Source organism: Sorex fumeus, unplaced genomic scaffold (genome assembly GCF_029834395.1).
Source record: "Sorex fumeus unplaced genomic scaffold, SorFum_2.1 ptg000058l, whole genome shotgun sequence".
NCBI classification, from domain to species: Eukaryota; Metazoa; Chordata; class Mammalia; order Eulipotyphla; family Soricidae; genus Sorex; species Sorex fumeus.
The window spans coordinates 1,949,240-1,972,653 of record NW_026606115.1 but is presented as its reverse complement, the minus strand read 5'-3'; the positions used below and the strand labels follow the sequence as shown (position 1 = coordinate 1,972,653).

Sequence of the window (23,414 nt, the reverse complement as noted above, 5' to 3'; positions counted from 1 at the left end):
AATGTTACTGCTGGTAAAGCTCTTTCCATGCATAATGCTGACCTAAGTTTGATCCCCAACATTACTTATGGTTCCTGGAGACAGCCAGATGTGATCAGATCAAGGAGTAAGCCCTAAATATCATTGAATATACTGCCGCCCAGCAAAAATACGGTAATTTTTTTGGGGAGGGAAGCTTCGTGATATTTATTTTCCTGAAAAGGGAATGGTAGAACAAATAAGTTTGGGAACTTCTCTACTAAGGTCCAATCACTAAACCATTCACTCTCTTTCATGCAACTAGAAAAATCTTGGTTCATTTCTGAAAATCCTTCTTTTCCTCAGTCCCTTCATCTCTCTTTACCTGATGGAGTAGTACTAATATATTTATTTCTTTTGAAAGCTTCCCTGGAAATGTGGAAAAACTGTATTAGAAATGTATCAGCCTCTAGAACACTGAGACGCTAAGCATTCCTGAGCCTCTTCCTGTTTGTCACCAATGCTGTGCTTGTCTTCTTCCCCAAAGGTCAGTTAATCGTCAGTATTCAAATCCGGGACTTGGCTTTCTCCGCGCATGTGCCCCCAGGAGTCCTCTAGGACCCTGGGATGCTCAGCATTCTTGAGCCTCTTCCTGTTTGTCCCCAATGCTGTGCCTTTCTTCTCCCCCCCCCAGGTTGTAGCCCCCTCCACCAGGTACCTGTGGGGGCGTGGCCTATTCCGAAGGGTTGTGGCTTCGGTAGAAGTAGGCGTGGTCTAATTTTGGGCCTGCAGAGGCTCACACGGCCGCAGGTAGTTTACTCATAACCAGAATCTCATGTAATATCTCAGTCCTCATGCCTCCACACCAAAATATAGAAACAACGCAAATCCATACCATGTGGGGAGAACGATGAAAACAGTCCAGAAACCTCTGTAGGTGCTACTCACCTAAGAGACCTCTCTGAGAAAGAATTCAGATATGAATTAATGAAGATGTTCAACTAACTCAATGATGAGATAGATATCCAGTAAATTGAAGGAGGACATGAGAGAAACAATGGATCAGACAATCGAGAAAATACAGGAAGAAATGAGAGCAGAAATGAAAAGCTCCACACAGAAATGTCACGAATAAAAGATTCCATAGATGAAATAAAAAACGCAGACTGTGCCCTCAACAGTAGAATGACCACAGCTGAAGACAGAATCAGTGAGATGGAAGATCAGCTGCACCACGCCAACAGACAACAACAAACAATGGTAAAGGACCTCAAAATAGCTGTAGAGCAAATCAGAGTCCCAGGAGATGATTCCAAGAGGAACAACATTAGAATCATTGGAGTACCAGAAGCTCATGGAAACAATCCCAATGTAAAAGACGCGGTTAACTCAATCATTGCTGAAAAATTCCCAGAGCTGGACAATGCAGCCATTCAGATTCAAGGAGCCAAAAGGGTGCCAGGTAAAAGAGACCCTAACAAAAGTACTCCAAGACATATCATAGTTAGAATGATGAATACCGCAGATAGAGACACAATACTGCAAGCAACAAGGTCAAAGAAGGAAATCACATACAAAGGAGCACCCCTTAGATTCACAGCAGTCCTATCGAGGGAACCCTTCAAGCATGAAGGCAATGGTGGGATATAGTGAAAAAACTCACTGAAATGAACGCTTCACCAAGAATACTCTATCTGGTTAAACTCTCACTCAAACTCGAAGGAACTGTACACTATTTTCTAGATACACAGCAGCTCAGGAACTTCATAGACTCAAAACCAAACCTAAAAGAAGGGATAAAGGGGCTACTATAGAAAAGACAAATACTACAAGCACAGTAAACCCTTACAGAAAGATGACACAAAACCCTATAATAATAGTGGCAAAATGGAATAGAGACAGAACCCAACATTCTGCTGCCTACAAGAAATTCATCTCAACAGTCAGAGCAAACACAGACTCAAAGTTAAAGGATGAAAAACAATCCTGCAAGCAAACAGCTCCCTTAAGAAAGCGGGGTGTCCATGGCTTTCCTATACACAAATAGTAAGAGATACAAAAGTGACATGAAAAAAATAATCCCTTTCACAATAGTGCCCTAGAAACTCAAGTACCTAGGAATCAGCTTAACTAAGGAAGTAAAGGACCTGTAGAAAGAAAACTACAAAACACTACTTCAGGAAACCAAAGAGGACACGAAAAAATGGAAAGATATCCCCTGCTCATGGATAGGGATAATTAACATTGTCAAAATGGCAATACTTCCCAAAGCATTATACAAATTCAATGCAATCCCTATAAGCATACACATAATCCTCTTAAAAAAATGGAGCAAACACTCCTGAAATTCATATGGAACAATAATCCCCCACGAATAGCTAATGCAATTCTAGAGAAAAAGATAATGGGAGCAATCAATCTCCCTAACTTCAAACTCTACTATAAAGCAGTAATCATTAAAACAGCATGGTACTGGAACAAAGGCATAGCTGAAGACCAATGAAACAGAATTTCAGACCAATGGAACAAGGTTGTATATACTGACATCTCCCCCCAAACTTATGATTACCTAGTCTTTGATAAGGAAGCAAGAAATGTGAAGTGGAGCAAGAAAAGCCTTTTTAGCAAATTGTGCTGGCAAAAATGGATGGCTACATGCAAAAAAATGGGCTCAGATATCTTTTTAACACCAAGTACAAAAGTAAGATCAAAATTGATTTAATACATCAACATTAGACCAGAATCCATAAAGTACATTGAAGACAAAGTTGGCAAAACCCTCCACGACTTTGAAGCTAACGGTATCTTCAATGATGTCACCCCACTGGCCAAGCAAGTGAAAACAGATAGATAAATAGGACTATCTTAAACTAAGAAGCTTCTGCACCTCAAAACAAACAGTAAACAAAATACAAAGACAGTCTACAGAATAGGAAACGATATTCAACCAATACCCATGCGACAAGGGGTTCATATCAAGGATATAGAAAATACTGGTTGAACTTCACAAGAAGAAAACATCGAACCCCATCAAAAAATGGGGCAACAAAATGAAAAGAAAGTTTCTTAAAGAAGAAATCCGAATGGCAAAAAGGCACATGAGAAAATGCTCTGCATCATTAATAATCAGCGAGTTGTAGATCAAAACAACGAGATATTATCTCACACCACAGATACTGGCTCACATCCAAAAGAACAAAAGCAACCGGTGTTGGCATGGATGTGGTGAGAAAGGGACCTTCCTTCACTGCTGGTGGGAATGACAACTGGTTCAGCCCTTTTGGAAAACAGTATGGACGATTCTCAAAATCTTAGAAATTGAGCACCCATTTGACCCAGCAATAACACACCTGAGAATATATCCCAGAGAGGCAAAAAAGTATAGTCGAAGTGGCATCTGCACTTGTTTGCTCATTGCAGCACTGTTTACAATAGCCAGAATCTGATAAAAACCTGAGTACCCAAGAACAGATGACTGGTTAAAGAAACTTTGGTAGATCTACACAATGGACCACTGTGTAGCTGTTAGAAAAGATGAAGTCATGAAATTTTCATGCAAGTGGTTCTGCATGGAAAGTATCATGCTAAGCGAAATGAGTCAGAAAGAGAGGGACAGACATAGAAAGATTGCATTCATCTGGGGACCATAAAGTAACAAAATAGGAGACCAGCATCCAAGAATATCCGAGATAAGTACCAGGAGGTTTACTCCATGGCTTGGAGACCAAGCCGCACTTTCTACAGGATAAAGCTGCTCAGAGAGAAAAGGAGTACCAAATAAAGGGTGTTGGGAGGATCCTCCCAGGATGGGAGATGCATGCTGAAAGTAGACTGTAGACCGAACATGATTGTCACTCAATGCCTCTTTTGCAAACACAGCACCTAAAATCAGAGATACAACAAAAGGGAATCCCTACCACAGAGGCGGGGTGGGATGGGGGAGATGGGGATGCGGGAGTGGGACGGATACTGGGAATCATTGGCGGTGGAGAATGGGCACTTGTGGAAGTATGGTTACTCGATCATTGTGTAACTAAAACCCAAGCACAAAAAATCCTAAGTCTACAACTGTACTCCATGGTGTTTCCCTAATACAAAATTTTAAAAAACGAAATGTATCAGTTGTCAGGTATTTGGATTTGAAATGAAACAAACATTTGTAATGTGGGATTAATAAGGTTGTAGTCACACCCACAATTTTGATTACTGAGTGACGGGAAGATCAGTCAAGCTAACAGTGAGATAGTGAGATTGGAGCTAGATTGCTCACATTCAGTTTATTCTCTTGCAAGTACTTCAACGTAGGCAGAAGGAATAAGTTGTGCAATAATTTGTTGTCCTTGGTACTACTGCCTAAAGAAAGCTGGGAAGTCTTGAAAGGATATTATAGCATACTTGGATATGTATAACTCACAAGTGTCAGACTTTTCAAAATTGGCATTGTGGGACAGGGACACTAAGATGACAACTTTCTACACACAAATCCTATCTGTTCTTGTTTTGGGACTTAGAGCAGGTTGTCTCCAATTGAGATGTCTGCCTTCTCTTTATTCAAAATTCTACCCAAACCTCACATTCAATCTCTTATATAAATTTTTAGCAAATATTATTGATAGTTATCCAATCCTTATTTGGGGGCTGGAATGAAAAGTTGAATAAAGCTCCTCTCTCAGGGCTGGAGTAAGTGGGTAAGGCGTTTGCTTTGCACGCGGCCGACCTGGGTTCAATTCCCAGAATCCCATATGGTCCCCTGAGCACCGCCAGAAGAAATTTCTGAGTGCAAATCCAGGAGTAACCCATGAGCATCGGCGGATGGGACCCAAAAAGCAAAAAATAAAACAAAAACAAAACAAGACCTTCTCCTCAGTCTGACTGTCGTATATTTCCCTCCTTGACTCACTACTGATTTCTTTGTCCTCTCTAGTTAAAATAATCTTCTGGAAGGCAAATGCTGTATTTTGGGCATCTCCCAATCATCCCAATTTGGGTGATTCAATAGAAAAACTCATAAGACTCAAGAAAAATTGAATAAAGCTCCTTTCTCAGGGCTGGAGTAAGTGGGTAAGGCATTTGCTTTGCACGCGGCCAACCTGGGTTCAATTCCCAGAATCCCATATGGTCCCCTGAGCACCGCCAGAAGAAAGAGTAGCTTTTATTCACAGCTACACTTTATTATAGCAGAAAAATTAAATAGGAAACTATATTTATTGATCAGGAAAAGATTCCTAAATCCTCTATCTAGAGCCAATAGAAGAGAAACTAGCAATAAATAGTAGGGGTAATATAGACGTGCCTCTATCCATTTCAAAACTCAGGATATTAGTGTATCTTATGGTAATTCAATAAAATGTAGAAAAAACTTCAGGATACGAGATTTCATATGAATGTAAACTCAGGATCTAATACTGGAAAGTGGTATGTCATGCATCTTATTTAAGTATCTTGAATTAATATATTTTCCTATTGCTTTGGACATAAAGTGACATAAAGAGACTTATTAGGGTTATATTCCCAGAGTATAGGGTTAGGATATGACTCTAAGATCTGTATGAGTACATGCAAAGACTAATCAAGTAGATCATCTGTGTTAGGTCTTTCATCAAATCCATGTCGTAAACATATCAGTGTATCCTTTCAGTGTGCTTAGTTTGGAGAAATACATGACTGAGTGTCTGCTGAGTTCACAACACATGTATTTATGTACTCACAATCTCCACAGCATTAAAATCTTGGCCAATAGTCAGAACAGTTAAAAATATAAAATAGTGGGGCTGGAGCGATAGCACAGCGGATAGGGCGTTTGCCTTGCATGCAACTGACCCAGGTTCGATTCCCAGCATGCCATATGGTCCCCTGAGCACCACCAGGAGTAATTCCTGAGTTCAGAGCCAGGAATAACCCCTAAGCATCGCCGGGTGTGACCCAAAAAACAAAAAATAAATAAAAAATAAAATATTATTAAAATCATGAGTGCAATGCTTATGATCCTGCTTGTCCTCATCTCCAATACCTCTCAACACTCATTATATTGGTCTGTTTCCATCCTTCTTTTATTTTCCATAGCCAATCAGTAATTCTTATTTATTCTAACTTGAGTCATATCCCAAACATTTCCATCTCTCATTCTTTCAATCACCCTAGTCTAAACCACAATGATCTTTCTTCTTCATTTGGATCAATACCACCTTGAGGGATCCTTTGAAATGTTCATGAGATTATGTTACTCTCTGCCATTCATGGCCACCAGTGACTTCCAGTATGTTTAAATTAAAATTAATATATTTAGTTTCCTGCTCACTAGTGTTCTGGACTTATATTCAGTGTGTGGCTCTACCTCCTTCTCATGCATCATTTCTTCTTCTGGAACTTCTTACTTTAACTCTTTAGTGGTTGTATTCTTTTCCTTTTCCTTTTTCTTACTCTCACAGTCCCTCTCATTTATATTATTTAACCAGCCTTCCACTCAGCTGCAGTCACTATTTGATTATATATTGTCTCTGTACACTGACTACAATGAAAATAATAATTTTTCTTGTTGACAATGTTATCCCCCAAATCTAGCAGTATGCCAAAGTCACAATAGAAATTCAAGGAACATTGAGGAATTCAGACACTAAGTAGTATTTAAAAGTGATAAGCTTGTGTCTGTCATAGATTTAGTCTTCTGAGAATTTGAGTAGAGAAAAACAATACACAGAAAAATTTCTTGAGCTTTTTAGTATTCAACAATCGATCATGTAAATGATATCCTTTCAGCAAGAGTATTTCAAACCATAGTGCCTAAAAGGAAACTTAGGGAGAGATGAGAGGAATAAAGAAGGGGGAGGGGAAATGTCTGCCATAGAGGCAGGCTGCAGGAGCAAGGGGTGGGAAGGAAAGCAGGAGGGAAACTGGGGATATTGGTGATGGGAAATGTATACTGGTGAAGGGATGGGTGTTGAAACATTGTATGACTGAGACCAGATCATGAGCAACTTTGTAACTCTTTATCTCAGAATGGTTCAATAGAAAAAGTCATGTCGGTGTTGCAAGCGTGGAGAAACCAACAATAAAAGGGCCATATCAAGCAACTAAATTCTATCCAGCCTATGTTCTCTTTCATTGACTTCTAAGGACAACTTGAAGCGCAATACCAACAAGTTTGGTGATTCCAAATGAAAGTCAAAGATCATAAGGTGTAAAGACTTCTCTAGCCAGTAGCATTTGTCCTAAAGCAGCACCCACACGCTGTTTCTGCTATGCTTTGAATTTTTTCAAGCGTGGCTTTAAGGATTTCAAGAGATGCTCTTTCCTGTTTAATAAAATTCATTTCTCCCTTAACTAGCTTGATTCACAATTGAGAACTCTGACCTATCTTGAACACTGGAACAAAAATTACTAAAAATTGGAATTCTACAACTGACATATAAGTTTTAATATATAATGTTCAAATTGTACTGACATTGAAAACATCACTTCAAAACAGACATATCCCATGTTTCTATATAAAAAGTGGTACACTGAGGAGTCTGAGGTAATTTATTTCCTCATATGACTGAGGCCTACATATATGTATATATATCCACACATATATTTATTTATATGTACAAATCTTTTATGAGTAGGTAAAGAACCATTTGTTTCTAAAATGAGCAAATGTCTCTTCATCCCCAATGCTGTGCTGATATTCTTCCCCTCCCAGGTCAGTTTATCCGCCAGTATTCGAACCCGGGACTTGGCTTTCCTCATGCAAGCGCCCAGGGGTCCTATAGGACCCTGGGAAAAAAGCAGCCGCGAGCCTCTTCCTCTTCATCCCCAACGCTGTGCAGATCTTCTTCCCCTAAGAGCTGTACCCCAGCAACCAGGTTCCCGGGGGCGTGACCTCAGCGTGACCTCAGCAGTAGTGGGCGTGTCCTAAATACAGGCCGGCAGACCATCAAACAGTGGATAGTTAAGTCATACCAAGAAATCAAGTGTAGCATCACAGTTACCAACCTACACACCAACATGAAGAAACAAAGCAAATCCCCAATACATGGGGAGAATGATGAAAACAGTCCAGAAACTTCAGTAGGTGCTACTCACCTAAGGGACCTCTCTGAGAAAGAATTCAGATATGTACTAATGAAGATGCTCAAAGAACTCAATGAAACAGTGAAACAGTTATCCAATAAATTGAAGGAGGACATGAGACAAAGAATGGATCGGACAATCCAGAAAATACACGAAGAAATGAGACAGGAAATTGGAAAGCTACGCACAGAAATGTCACAAATAAAAGATTCCATAGATGAAATAAAAAACTCAGTCTGTGCCCCCAACAGTAGAATGACCACAGCTGAAGAAAGAATCAGAGAGCTGGAAGATCAGCTGCACCAAGCCAACAAACAAAAATAAGCAATGGCAAGAGACCACAAAATAGCTCTAGAGCGAATCAGAGTCCCAGGAGATGATTCCAAGAGGAACAACATTAGAATCACTGGAGTAACAGAAGCTCAGCCAAACAATCCCAATGAAAAAGCCACTGTTAAACAAATCATTGCTGAAAAATTCCCAGAGCTGGACAATGCAGCCATTCAGATTCAAGGAGCCCAAAGGGTGCCAGGTAAAAATAGAGACACAATACTGCAAGAAGCAAGGTCAAAGAAGGAAATCACATACAAAGGAGCACCCCATAGATTCACAGAAGACCTATAGGAAGAAACCCTCCAAGCATGAAGGCAATGGTGGGATATAGAGAAAAAACTCACTGAAATGAATGCTTCACCAAGCACACTCTATCCGGCTAAACTCTCACTCAAAATCAAAGGAATGGTACACTATTTTCTAGATAGACAGCAGCTCAGGAACTTCATAGACTCAAAACCAAACATAAAAGAAGGGCTAAAGGGGCTATAATAAGATAGGACAGACCCTACAAGCACAACACAATCTTAAAGAAAGATGACACAACCCCCCATAACAATAATTTCTCTCAACGTCAACGGTCTAAATTCACCAATGAAGAGACACGGAGTGGCAAAATAGATTCAGAGACAGAACCCAACATTCTGCTGCCTACAAGAAACTAATCTCAACAGTCAGAGCAAACACAGACTCAAAGTTAAAGGATGAAATACAATCCTGGAAGAAAACAGCTCCCTCAAAAAAGCTAGGGTGGCCATACTATTATCTGACAACAATAATTTCAGGTCGAAAAAGATTAGAAGGGACAGCAAAGGATATTTTCTATTCATCAAGGGATGCGTACAACAGGAAGAAAGCACACTCTTAAATGTATACGCACCTAATGAGGGAACACTAAATATTTATTATTTTTTAAAATTTTTTTAACTTTCTTTTTTCTTCTTTTTTTCTTCTTTTTTCTTTTTTTCTCTTTATTTATTTATTTTTTATTTTTTTATTAGTGAAACACCATGAGGTACAGATATAGACTTATAAATTTTTGTGCTTGGGTTTCAGTTATACAATGATCAAGTACCCATCCCTCCACCAGTGCCCATCCTCCACCACCACGGGTCCTAGAATACCCCCTACCCCCCAACCCCCGTCCCACCCTGCCTCTGTGGCAGGGCATTCCCCCTTGTTCTCTCTCTCTTCTTTTGGGTACTGTGTTTTGCAAGAGAGGCACTGAGTGGCAATCATGTTTGGTCTATAGACTACTTTTAGCATGCTTCTCCAACCCTGGGAGGGTCCTCACAACACCCTTCATTTGGTGCTCTCTTCTCTATCTGAGCTTCCTTTTCACCTAGCACGTGTGGCTGACCTTCAAGTCATGGAGCAAAATTCCTGGTACTAATCTCAGCCATTCCTGGGTGTTAGTCTCCCTTTTTGTTGCTTTATGTTCCCCAGATGAATGCAATCTTTCTGTTTCTATCCCGCTCTTTCTGACTCATTTCGCTTAACATGATACTTTTCATGTAGTACCATTTGTATGTAAATTTCATAACTTCATCTTTTCTAACAGCTACATAGTACTCCATTGTGTAAATGTACCAAAGTTTCTTTAACCAGTCATCTGTTCTCGGGCACTCAGGTTTTTTCCAGATTCTGGCTATTGTAAAGAGGGCTGCAATGAATAAACAATTGCAGATGTCACTTCGACTATACCTTTTTGCCTCTCTGGGATATATTCCCAGGAGTGCTATTGCTGGGTCAAATGGCAGATCAAATTCTAATTTTTTAAGAATCGTCCATACTGTTTTCCAAAAGAGTTGAACCAGCCGGCATTCCCACCAGCAGTGAAGGAGGGTCCCTTTCTCGCCACATCCAGGCCAGCACCGGTTGCTTTTGTTCTTGTGGATGTGGGCCAGTCTCTGTGGTGTGAAATGATATCTCATTGTGGTTTTGATCTGCATCTCTCTGATGATTAGTGATGTAGAGCATTTTCTCATGTGCCTTTTTGCCATTCGGATTTCTTCTTTGCAAAAGTTTCTGTTCATTCCCTCGACCCCCTTTTTTATGGGGTTGGGTGATTTCTTCTTGTGGAGTTCAACCAGTACCTTGTATATCCTTGATATCAACCCCTTGTTGGATGTGTATTTGGTGAATATCCTTTCCCATTCTGTAGGCTGTCTTTGTATTTTGGTCACTGTTTCTTTGGAGGTGCAGAAGCTTCTTAGTTTAAGATAGTCCCATTTGTCTATCTCTGTTTTCACTTGCTCGGCCTGTGGCATGAGATCTTTGAAGATACCATTAGCTTCAATATCATGGAGAGTTTTGCCAACTTTGTCTTCAATAAACATTAGGGATTCCGGTCTGATGTTGAGGTCATAAATCCATTTCGATCTTACTTTTGTGCATGGTGTTAGGCAGAGATCTGAGCCCACTTTTTTGCATGGAGCCGTCCAGCTTTGCAAGCACAGTTTATTAAAGAGGCTTTCCCTGCTCCATTTCACTTTTATTACCCTCTTATCAAAGATTAGATGATTATATGTTTTGGAGGAAATGTCAGTATATTCAACTCTGTTCCATTGGTCTGCAGCTCTGCCTTTGTTCCAGTACCATGCTGTTTTAATTATTACTGCCTTGTAGTAGAGTTTGAAGTTAGGGAGGTTGATTCCTCCCATTTTCTTTTTCCCAAGAATTGCTTTAGCTATTCGTGGGGGCTTATTTTTCCATACAAATTTCAGGAGTGTTTGCTCCATTTCTTTGAAGAATGTCACGGGTATCCTTATAGGGATTGCATTGAATTTGTACAGTGCTTTGGGAAGTATTGCCATTTTGATAATGTTGATTCTCCCCATCCATGAACAGGGGATATTTTTCCATTTCCTCGAAACATTAAATATTTAAAACAACTGATAACAGACGTTAAGAAGGACATTGAAAGCAACACAATAGTAGCCGGAGACTTCAGCATCGACTTATCACCTCTGGATAGATCAACAAGAACAAAACTCAGCAAGGAAACATTGACTTTGAAAGAAGAAATAGAAGAAAAGGTGCTTATAGAACTATACAAGGCTTTACAGCCTCAAAAGAAAGAATAGACATTCTTCTCCAGAGCACATGGAACATTTTCCAAAATAGACCATGTGCTAGGACACAAAACATATCTTAAGAGAATCAGGAAGATAGAAATGGTATCAACTATCTTTTCTGATGACGATGCACTGAGAATAGAATTGAATCACACACAGACAGGGAGAACTAAATCAAACACCAGGAAATTAAACATCTCAATGTTGAACAACGAGTAGTTCAGGAAGGAAGTCAAGGATGAAATCAAAAGATACCTGGAAACAAATGAGAATGAAGACGACCTACCAGAACCTATGGAATGCAGATAAAGCCATGTTAAGGGGAAAATTTATAGCTCTGCAAGCATTTGTCAGGAAGGAAGAAAGGGCCCATAAACACCTTGACTTCACAGCTCAAGATATTAGAAAAGGATCCACAAAACGAGCCCATATCAGGTAGAAGGAAAGAGATCATAAAACTTAGAGCAGAAATTAACGACATGGAAACCAAAAAAATTTCCAAATATCAAAGAAACCAGAGCTGGTTCTTGGAGAAGATGAAAAAGATAGATAAACCACTAGCAAGAAACAAAGAAAGAAATAGAGAGCCCTAATAAACTGAATCAGAAATGAGAAGGGTGATATCATAACAGACACCAAAGAAATTCAAAAGATCATCAGAGAATACTTTGACAGTCTGTATGCCATGAAACAAAAGAACCTAGAAGAAATGAGTAAATTCCTGGATTCCTATAGTCTTGCAAAGCTGAATCAAAAAGATCTAGAGTATCTGAATAGACATATAAACATCAAGGAAATTGAAATTGTAATCAAAATTCTTCCCAAAAACAAAAGCCCAGGTCCAGATGGACTCACTAGCGAATTTTTCCAAACATTTAAAGAGTACCTATTGCCAGTTCTTCTCAAGTTTTTCCAGGAAATTGAAGAAACTCTCCCAGGTTCTAAGAAGTCCATATCTCTCTAATAACAAAAGAAAACAACGACACCACAAGAAAAGAAAACTACAGGACGATATCCCTGATGAACACATATGCGAAGATTCTCAACAAAATAGCAGCAAATAGAATTCAACAACTCCTCAAAAAGATCATACACCTTGACCAAGAGGGATTCAACCCGAGGATGGAAGGATGGTTTAACATTTGGAAATCAATCAACAACATCCATCATATCAACAAAAGAATATATAAAAAAATAAGATCATAGCAATACATGAAGAGAAAACATTTGACAAGATCCAGCACCCTTTTATGAATAAAATGCTCTCTAAAATGGGGATAGAGGGGATTTTCCTCAAAATAGTTAAAGCCAACTACCACAAGCCTACAGCAAGCATCATACTCAGTGGGGGAAAAATGAGAGCCTTCCCCATATGATCAGGGACGAGACAAGGATGCCCACTCTCTCCACTGCTGTTCAATATAGCACTGGAAGTACTTGCAATAGTGATTAGGAAAGAAAAAGATATTAAGGGCATCCAGGAAGGAAAGGAAGAAATCAAGCTCTCACTATTCGCAGATGATATGATATTATACTGAGAGAACCCAAAAACCTCTACCAAGAAACTCCAAAAAACAATAGACTTGTATAGTAAAGGTGCAGGCTATAAAATCAATACACAAAACTCCATGGCTTTCCTATACGCAAATAGTGAGAGAGAAGAAAGTGGCATGAAAAAAATCTCATTCACAATTGTGCCTGAGAAAATCAAGTACCCAGGAATCAGCTTAACTAAGGAAGTAAAGGACCTGTACAATGAAAACTACAAAACGCTTCTTCTGGAAATAAACGAGGACACGAGAAAATGGAAAGATGTACCCTGCACATGGATCAGAAGAATTAGCATTGTAAAGCAATACTTCCCAAAGCATTGTACAATTTCAGTGTGATCCCTATAACGATACACATGTCACTCTTCAAAGAAATGACCAAACACTCCTGAAATTCATATGGAACAATAAACTCCCACGAATAGCTAAAGCAATTCTTGGGGAAAAGAAAATGGACGGAATCAACCACCCTAACTTCAAACTCTAATACAAAGCAGTAATCATTAAAACAGCATGGTACTGGAACAAAGGCAGAGCTGCATACCAATGGAACAGGGTGAATATAGTTACATCTCCCCCCAAACATATGATCATCTAATCTTTGATAAGGGAGCAAGAAATGTGAAGTGGAGCAAGGAAAGCCTCTTTAACAAATTGTGCTGGCAAAAATGGATGGCTACATGCAAAAATGGGCTAAAATCTCTTTCTAACACCATGTACAAAAGTAAGATCAAAATGGATTAAAAACCTCAGCATTATATCGGAATCCAAAAGGTACATTGAAGACAAAGTTGGCAAAACCCTCCACGACATTGAAGGTAACAGTGTCTTCAAAGATGTCACCCCACTGTCCAAGCAAGTGAAAACAGAGATAGACAAATGGTACTATCTTAAACTAAGAAAATTCTGCACCTCAAAACAAACAGTGACCAAAATACCAAGTCAGTTTACAGAACAGGAAAGGATATTCACCCTATACCCATTCGACAAGGGTTTGATATCAAGGATATACAAGGTACTGGTTGAACTTCATAAGAAGAAAACATCCAACCCCATCAAAAGTTGGGCCAAGAAATGAACAGAAAGTTTCTCAAAGAAAAAATAGGAATGGCAAAAAGGCACATGAGAAAATGCTCTACATCATTAATCATCAGGGAGATGCAGATCAAAGCAACGAGATATCATTTCACACAACAGAGACTGGCCCAAATCCAAAAGAACAAAAGTAACCGGTGTTGGCGCGGATGCGGCGATAAAGGGACCCTCCTTCACTTCTGGTGAAAATTCCAACTGGTTAAGCTTTTTTGGAAAAGAGTATGGACGATTCTCCAAAATTTTGAAATTGTGCTCCCATTTGACCCAGCAATACCAGTCCTGGAAATATATCCCAGAGAGACAATAAAGTATAGTCGAAGTGACATCTGCACTTGTTTGTTTATTGCAGCACTCTTTACAATAGCCAGAATCTGGAAAACAAGCTGAGTGCCCAGAACAGATGACTGGTTAAAGAAACTTTGGTAGATCTACACAATGGAGTACTATGTAGCTGTTAGAAAAGATAAAGTCATGAAATTTACATACAAGTGGATCTACATGGAAAGTATCATGCCTAGCGAAATGAGTCAGAAAGAGAGGGACAGACATAGAAAGATTGCATTCATCTGGCGAACATAAAGTAACAAAACAGGAGACTAACACCCAAGAATAGCTGAGATAATTACCAGCAGGTTTAACCCATGGCTTGGAGGCCAGCCGCACATGCTAGGGGAAAAGGCAGCCTAGATAGAGAAGGGAGTACCAAATAAAGGATTTTGGGAGGATCCTCCCAGGATGGTAGATGCATGGTGAAAGTAGACTGTAGACCGAACATGACTGCCACTCAGTGCCTCTTTTGCAAACCACAGCACCCAAAAGGAGAGAGAGAACAAAAGGGAATGCCCTACCACAGAGGCAGGGTGAGATTGGGGGGATGTCGGGTCTGAAGTATACTTGGATTAGTGATGGTGGAGAATGGGCACTGGTGGAAGGTTGGGTACTACATCATTTTATAACTGAAACCCAAGCACAAAAATTTGTAAGTCTACAATTGTACCTCATGGTGTTTCACTAATAAAAATTTTTAAAAAACAGAAAAAAATTTTTAAAAAATGAGCAAATCTTTCTTAAAATTTTATACCATTAAATCTAGTACATTTTTTCTTACAATTATATGTTATTGAGTAGAAAAGACTTATGCACAAACATATGTATATGTCTACACATAGCATAAATGTATTCATTTTTATGTATATATAACATATAATAAATAATGGTAACTAAAACCAGGACTTCACATATATGAGGTATATATCTATTACTGAGTCACATATCTGACCCAAGACTTAAATTATTTTTAAAGGGCATGCCTATACATTATAGTTTTTAAGGTTGCGTTTTGGAAAACAAAACTACAAAGATCAAGGGAGGACTTACAATGAAATCAGTATATCGGTTCATTTTAGAAATTAGCTAAGTATATTGCAGGGTTTTAAGATATATGGCAAAGTTCTATTTATAGACCTAGATGATATTTTTAAGGTGCTAAAGTTTACTTTATTAAATAATAATATATAATCACTTAATCACTTAACTTCCCGTTAGTCGTCGATTTGCTCGAGGGGGCGCCAGTAACGTCTCCATTTGTCCCTGTCGCGTGCTAGTGTAGCCCAATGGCATCTGTTCGCTCCGGGAACATGAAGGGCCTCAAACCGATCGTTCATGATCTTCAGGAAGAAGTCTGACCATCTGGTAGGTGGGTGGCCACGCGGTCTCTTGACATCCCGTGGAATCCAATCAGTAACAGCTCTAGTCCAACGGTCGTCTTTAAATCACATTACGTGACCAGCCCATCTGATTTTCGACACCGTGGCAAATGAGACAGCGTCCCTGATCCTTGATCGTCGACGGATGTCAGAACTCCGGATTCTTTCTCTCAATTGAGTGAAACGTGATATTCCAAGCATAGCTCTTTCTATTCTTCTTTGGGAGACCTGAATGGCGTTCTCATCTTGTTTGCGTAGGGCCCAGGTCTCTGAGGCATATGTTAATGCAGGAAGAACAGTGGAATCAAAGAGATGTGCCCGGAGCCGGAGGTTCTTCGTCCTCTTAGCTATTTCTTCGACGTTCTTGAAGGCGTTCCAAGCCGCTCTCTTCCTCCTGCGCAGCTCGGGTGCCAGGTCATTTGTCATGTTGACCTCTCGACCTAGGTAGACATAGCTGTTGCATTCGGAGATGGTCGTTCCATTGAGAGCGAATGGGGCGTCAGGAACAAGGCTGTTTCTCATAAACATTGTCTTCGTAAGATTCAGCTGTAGTCCTACCTTTCCACACTCACGGTCAAAGTCGGCCAGCATTTGTGCCGCTTGGCTGATGTTTGGTGTTATTAAAACAATGTCATCAGCAAAGCGGAGGTGGTGTAGTTGCCGACCATCTATCTTCACTCCCATTCCTTCCCATTCCAGTCGTCGCATGATGTTCTTGAGGGTGGCACTGAAGAGTTTCGGTGAAATGGTATCACCCTGCCGCACCCCTCTCTTGACATCAACGATCACTTCTTTGTAGAATGGTGAGATCCTGGTAGTGAATCCGCAATACAGCTCACGGAGGATCCTGATGTATTGGGCTTGAATGCCCTGATTGGCTAGGGCTTCAATGACCGCTTCTGTCTCAACAGAATCAAAGGCCTTCTTTAAATCAATGAACGTTAAACAGAGCGGCATCTTGAACTCCCGAGAAACCTCAATGAGCTTGGTTATCGTGTGGATATGGTCGATGGTGCTGAATCCTTTGCGGAACCCTGCTTGCTCGCATGGTTGTCCTTCATCTAGTGTTCTGCCAATCCTATTCAGGATGACTCGAGTGAACAACTTGTAGATGACAGACAATAGGCAGATCGGGCGATAGTTGCCAATGTCATGGATGTCTCCCTTCTTGAACAGTAGTACGGTCCTGCTGGTTTTCCATTGGGACGGAACCTTGCATTCAGAGAGGTAGCGACTGAAGAGCCGAGCCAGTGTATTGATGAGTACTGACGGCATATAATAATATATAATAATATATAATAGTTCTCATTATTTTATACTTAAAGTGCTGCTTTGCTATTTCCAGTTTTTTTAAAATAAGTTTTATTGGATCACCATGAGATACAGTTACAAACTTGCATAATTAGATTTCAGTCATACAATGCTCAAGCACCCATCCCTTCACCAGTGGACATTTTCTACCACCATATTCCCAGTGTCCCTACTGCTAACCCCAGTCCATACCACTCCTTGCCTCTGTGGCATGTATAATTCTTCTTACTCTCTAATTTTGGGCGTTATGATTTGCAATACAAATACTAAGAGGTCATCATGTTTAGTCCTTGGTCAAGTTTTAGCACATATCTCCCATCCCAGGTGATCTCTCCAATCATAATTTACTTAGTGGTTCCTCTCTATATACCAACTGCCTTTTACACCAGCACGGGAGGCAGACTTCCAAACCATGAGGTTATCCTCTTGGCCCTTAGCTCTACTGTTCTTAGGTGTTAGTCTCATATTATACTACTTGATATTCCACAAATGAGTGCAGTCATTCTATGTCTCTTTCTTTCTGACTCATTTTACACAGCATGATAGCCTCCATTTCTATCCATTTATTTGCAAATTTCATAATTTCATCTCTTCTACCGCTGTGCTATCGGTATAGCACAGCGGTAGGGCGTTTGCCTTGCACGCAGCCAACATGGCTGACCCGAGTTCGATTCCTCCGCCCCTCTCGGAGAGCCCAACAAGCTACCGAGAGGATCTCACCCGCACGGCAGAGCCTGGCAAGCTCCCCGTGACGTATTCGATATGCCAAACACAGTAACAACAAAGTCTCCAAAGGAGACGTTACTAAGCCCGCTTGAGCAAATCGATGATCAACGGGAGGGCCTTTACTTTACTTTCATCTCTTCTAACAGCTGCATAGTTTTCCATTGTGAAGATGTACCAAAGTTTCTTTAACCAGTCGACTATTCTCGGGCTGAGGATGAGATGAGAACAGGATGAGAACACTATTCGGGTCTCTCAAAGAGGAATCGAAAGAACTATGCTTGGAATATCACGATTCACTCAAATGAGAGATAGAATCCGGAGTTCTGATCTTCGTCAACGCTCAAGAATCAGGGACGCTGTCTCATTTGCCAAGACATCAAAAATCAGTTGGGCTGGACACGTAATGAGGTTTACAGACAACCGCTGGACTAGAGCCATTACTGATTGGATTCCACGAGACATCAAAAGATCACGTGGACGCCCACCTATAAGATGGTCAGACTTCTTCGTCAAGACCCTAAATGATCGGTTTGAGGCTCTACATGTTCCTAAAACGAACAGATACCATTGGGCTACGCTAGCACGCAACCGGGATGAATGGAGACGTTACTGGCACCCGCTCGAATAAATCGATGAATAACGGGGATTAAGTGATTAAGTGATTAAGTGATTCTCGGGCACTTGGATTTTTTCCAGGTTTTGGATACTGTGATCAGTGCTGCAATAAACATATAAGTGCAATTGTCACTTCTACTGGTTTTTTTTTTTTTTTGCGTCTCTGGGATATATTCCCAGGAGTGGTATTGCTGGGTTATATTGAAGCTCAATTTCTAGTTTTTGGAGGAATGGGAATGTAATTATTATTTTCCAAAAATTCTGTACCAGTTTGTATTCCTAACAACAATGAATGAGAGTCCCTTTCTCACCACATCCGTATCAAAACTAGTTGTTCTTGTTCTTATTAATGTGTGTCAGTTTCGGTGGTATGAGATGATATCTCATGTTGTTTTGATTTGCATCTCCCTGACGATTAGATGATGTGCAACATTTTTTTCAAGTGCCTATTAGCCATTTGCATTTATATTTTGAGGAAACTTCTGTTCATTTCTTATTCGCATTTTTGATGGGGTTAGAAGTTTTTTCTTGAACAATTCTTCTAGTTTCTTGTATATCTTGGATATTAACCACTTATGAGATGGGTATTAGGTAAATATTCTTTTCCCATTCAGTGGGCTCACTCTGAATTTTAGTCATTGTTTCCTTTGACGTGCAGAAGCTTCTTGGTTTAATGTAATCCCATTTGTTTTTCTCTGTTTCCACTTGCTTGGTTAGTGGTAAGTCCTTCCAGTACTATATTGAATTGAAGTGTTGAGAGTGGACAATCTCGTCTTGTTCCCAGTCAGAGGGTAGACTCTCATCTTATCCCAATTGAGAAAATGCTTGCTGTGGGCTTGTGGCAGATGGCTTTGACTATATTGAAGAAAGTTTCTTCAATTCCCATTTTACTGAGAATTTTTTTTTATCATAAATGGCTGTTGTATATCGTCAAATGACTTCTTTGCATCTATTTACATGATCATATGGTTTTATCGTTCCTTTTATTGAGACGGTGTATTGTGTTGATTGACTCTTAATGTTAAATTATCCTTGTATGTCTGGGATGAATCTTACTTGGTCATGGTGTATGAACTTTTTAATGAGTCGTTGGATTCTGTTTGCTAGAATTTTGCTGATGATCTTTACATCTGTATTCATCAGGGATATTGGCCTGTAATTCTCTTTTTCTGTGTGGTGTCTCTGTCTGCTATTGGTATGAGGGTGATATTTGCCTCATAGAAACTGTTTGAAAGTGTTTCTGTTTCTTCAATTTCTTGGAAAAACTTGAACAGGATTGGGAGTAGGTCCTCTTTGAAGGTTTGGAAGAATCCATCTAAGCCAGGGCTTTTGTTTTTCAGGAGACTTTTGATTACTATTTCAATTTTCTTGATAGTGATAGGTCTGTTCAGATAATCCAAGTCTTCTTGGGTCATCTTTGGGAGATGATAGGAGTCCAGGAATTTACCCATGTCTTCTAGGTTGTCTAGTTTCAGAGCATAAAGCTTCTCAAAGTAGTCTCTATTATCATTTGAATTTTTGTGGGTTATTTTGTGATATTTGCCTTTTTGTTTCTGATTCTGTGTATTAGGGGTCTCTCTTTCTCATTCCGTGTGAATCTTTATAGTGGTTTATTGATCTTGATTATTTTCTCAAAATACCAAATCTTGGTTTCACTGGTCTTTCGAATTTTTGGGAGGTTCCATGTCATTAATTTTTGCTCTAAATTTTATTTTTTCTCTTCTCCTGTCTCGTTTGGGCTCCTTTTGTTTGTCACACTCCAAGATCTTAAACTGTGAGGTTAAGTTATTTATGTGGGCTCACTATTCCTTCCTGAGGAATGCTTGAAGAGCTATAAACTTTACTCTTAACACTGATTTTGCTGTCCCATAAGTTCTGGTAACTCATGTCTTCATTCTCGTTGGTTTCCAGGAATCTTTTGATTTCCTTTTTGATTTTCTTTCTAAGTTTCTCATTTCTTAGTAGTGAGCTGTTTAATTTCCAGGTGTTTGGTTTTAATTTCTGTTTCTGGGTGTCATTCACTTCAATATTTAGTGCTTCTTGATCTGAAAAGATCCTTGATACAGTTTCTATCCTCTTAAAATTATGGAGGTATATTTTGTGGCCCAGTGTGTGGTCTATCATGGATTTGTCCCTTTTGCACTTGAGAAGAATGTGTATTCCGCTTTTTAGGTATGAAATGTCTTATATATAACTACTAGACCACGATTTTACATTTCTTCCCCAGATAAAGTACATCCTTGATATGCTTGAGTCTTGTTGATCTCTTGAATGGTGATAAAGTGGTACTGAAATCTTCAACTATTATTGTGTTGCTATCAATGTATTTCTTAAAGTCTATGAAGAGTAGTTTTAAGTATTTTACATGTTCCTCTTTAGGTGCATACACATTTAAGAGTGTGAGTTATTCCTGATGTACAGATTCTTTGATAACTAAGAAATGACCTTCACTGGCTCTTGTATCCTTCTTCAGTCTGAAATCTATGCGTTCTGTTACTAGTATGGCCACTGCTGCTTTTATGAGGGAGTTTGTTTGCCTGTAGAACTGTTTTCCATCTTTTCACTTTGAGTCTGTTTGCTCTGTCTGTTCAGATGTGTTTCTTGTAAGAAGCAGTATGTTGGGTTCAATTTTCGGATTCATTCTGTCACTCTGCATCTTTTAATTGATGCATTTATCCCATCGACGTTGAGAGAGATTATTATTTTATAGGGTTTTGTCCCATCTTTATTACAGTTTGGTGTATTTGGGGGGGTTCTTGTGTTAGAGTAGCCTGTTTAGTTGTTCTAGTAGTTATGGTTTTGAGGCTATGAAGTTCCTGCGTTGTTGTTTGTCTGTGAAACTGTGTTGTTCCTTCTGATACAAATGAAAGGCAAGCATTTTGCCACTATGTCATGCTCAGGTATTTATGAAAATATGAGAGTCTAGCTAGGTGAGTTGTTTATTTCATTGAGTTTGTTCACTATATCCTACCACTGTCTTCAGGCCCTTAGGGTTTCATCGGATAGGTCTGTTGTGAATCTTTAGGATGCACCTTTATAAGCAATTTCTTTCTGTGATCTTGCTGTTTTCATAATGTTATCTCTGTCTATGGTTTTCATTATTCTGATTAAGATGTTTCTTGGAGTATTATAGTTGGATTTTTTTGCTGGTACCCTTCGGGCCTCCTGAGTCTGATTACATGTGCATTTTAGCTCTGGGAACGTCTTATCAGTTTTGTCTTTGACAGTTTCTTCTTTCTGTTCTGTTTTCTTCTTGTCTTTCTAGGATGCCAATGATTCTTATGTTATTCCTCTTGGTTTCATCCCAGTTTTCTCTTGACATCTGTTTGTTTATTTTGAGTCTCTTTTCCATTTTCTACTGTCTGAAGAATCTCTGTAACTTATCTTGGAGCTCACTGTTCCTGTCCTCAGAAGCTATTAATCTGTTGTTGAGGCATTATACTGAGTATTTCATTTTCATCTACCAAGGTTTATAGGTCTGTCATTTCTACTTGCAAATTTGTTTGCATTTTCCTCACCTCTGCTTTCATATGCTCCTGTATTGTATCAGCAGTGCATTCTATTGCTTCTTTGAACTCCTTATACATCCTTAGAAGCTCCATTTTAAATTATTTACCTGAGATTTCATAGAGTTCATTGTTGCTGTTGAATTCATCTGGACTTAAAACTTCTATCATTAGGCTTGGTGAATTTCTGCGTTGTTTTACCATAGTGACCTCAAATGTAAGGTGCAGAGAAAATAAGTTCTTCCTGTGGACGTGCTAGTGTTCACTTGGTTTTGTGGTTAGGGGTTTAAAAGGTAGATGATGAATCCTAGTGTGTGAACCTCTAGGGGTCCACACACCTGATGGAGAGAGCAAGGTTTGCAAAAATGTAGGTAGTAGGGTCACGAGGGCGATGACTGGGAAAGGGTCCAGCAAGATGCTGGGAAGAGCTTGCCTTGGGTTACAGGGGTTTGCGGTGCAGGTGCAGGGGATGGGTAGGGCGATTCACATACATGAATGAGGGAGCAGGGTCTCTGCTGATCAGATCTAGATAATTGAGAGTATTTATTTATAATACCTTGTTAAGATGTACAGTTTTCTATATGCCATATTTTATAATTAAAGTGGTTAAAACAATATTTTGTGACTTAAATGATAATTTTAAGAAATTAGAAAATTAATCCACTTTTATTTTTTGTTTCTATTGCAATTACTGAAGGTTATAAATTTTTGTGGTGGAATGCTATATATAACACCCTTTTTTGTGGCAAAGGGTATTCTGGTACAGTGCTTGTTGTATGTAGGGCAGTTCAGGATGTTGAAATTGTGGACGCACGCTTGAAAGGCAAGCATTTTGCCACTATGTCATGCTCAGGTATTTATGAAAATATCCTCTGATTTTAATCTGAGAATTCCTGAAAACTTTGTTATAGATCTTGTCTCTGGAAATTCATTATTTCCTATAAAAGCTGCACAGAGTGATTTTTTACCTTATAATTGAAGCCATACAAATGAAGTAATGCTTCATTTTTATTTATCGAAATGAAACAGACTTAAAATACTATTTAGTGTTGGTGAAAGTACAAAAAAGATATATAATTATGTGCTTTTTTGATAAAAAAAATATAACGAGTACTGCCTTTCTAGAAAGTCATTTTACAACCTGAAACAAGGGTCAAAATATTCATAGTTTTTTATGCAGTTAAACAAATTCTATGAAATTATGCTAAGGAAATGATCAGAGATATAAAAGAAGACATATTTGTACAATTTGTTCCTTGTGGCAGTTTTGTTATAGTGAAATCATGGAAATGACATACGTTTTTGGAACCGGTGTTAAACATCAATGAATGAGCGTTAGACAGAGCATCATCTTGAACTTCTGCAAAAACTCAATGAGCTTGGTTACCGTTGGATATGGTCTATTATGCTGAATCCTTTGCAGAAACCGGCTTGCTCATGTGAATGTCCTTCATCTAGTATTCTGTCAATCCTATTCAGAATGAC

General features: G+C 39.3%; 1 pseudogene; it reads right to left on the bottom strand.

The window, feature by feature from the left end:
* Window positions 1–22,133, bottom strand: part of LOC130034106 (protein SET-like) — a 54,782-nt pseudogene extending 32,649 nt beyond the window's left edge.
* Window positions 22,134–23,414: the final 1,281 nt, after the last annotated feature.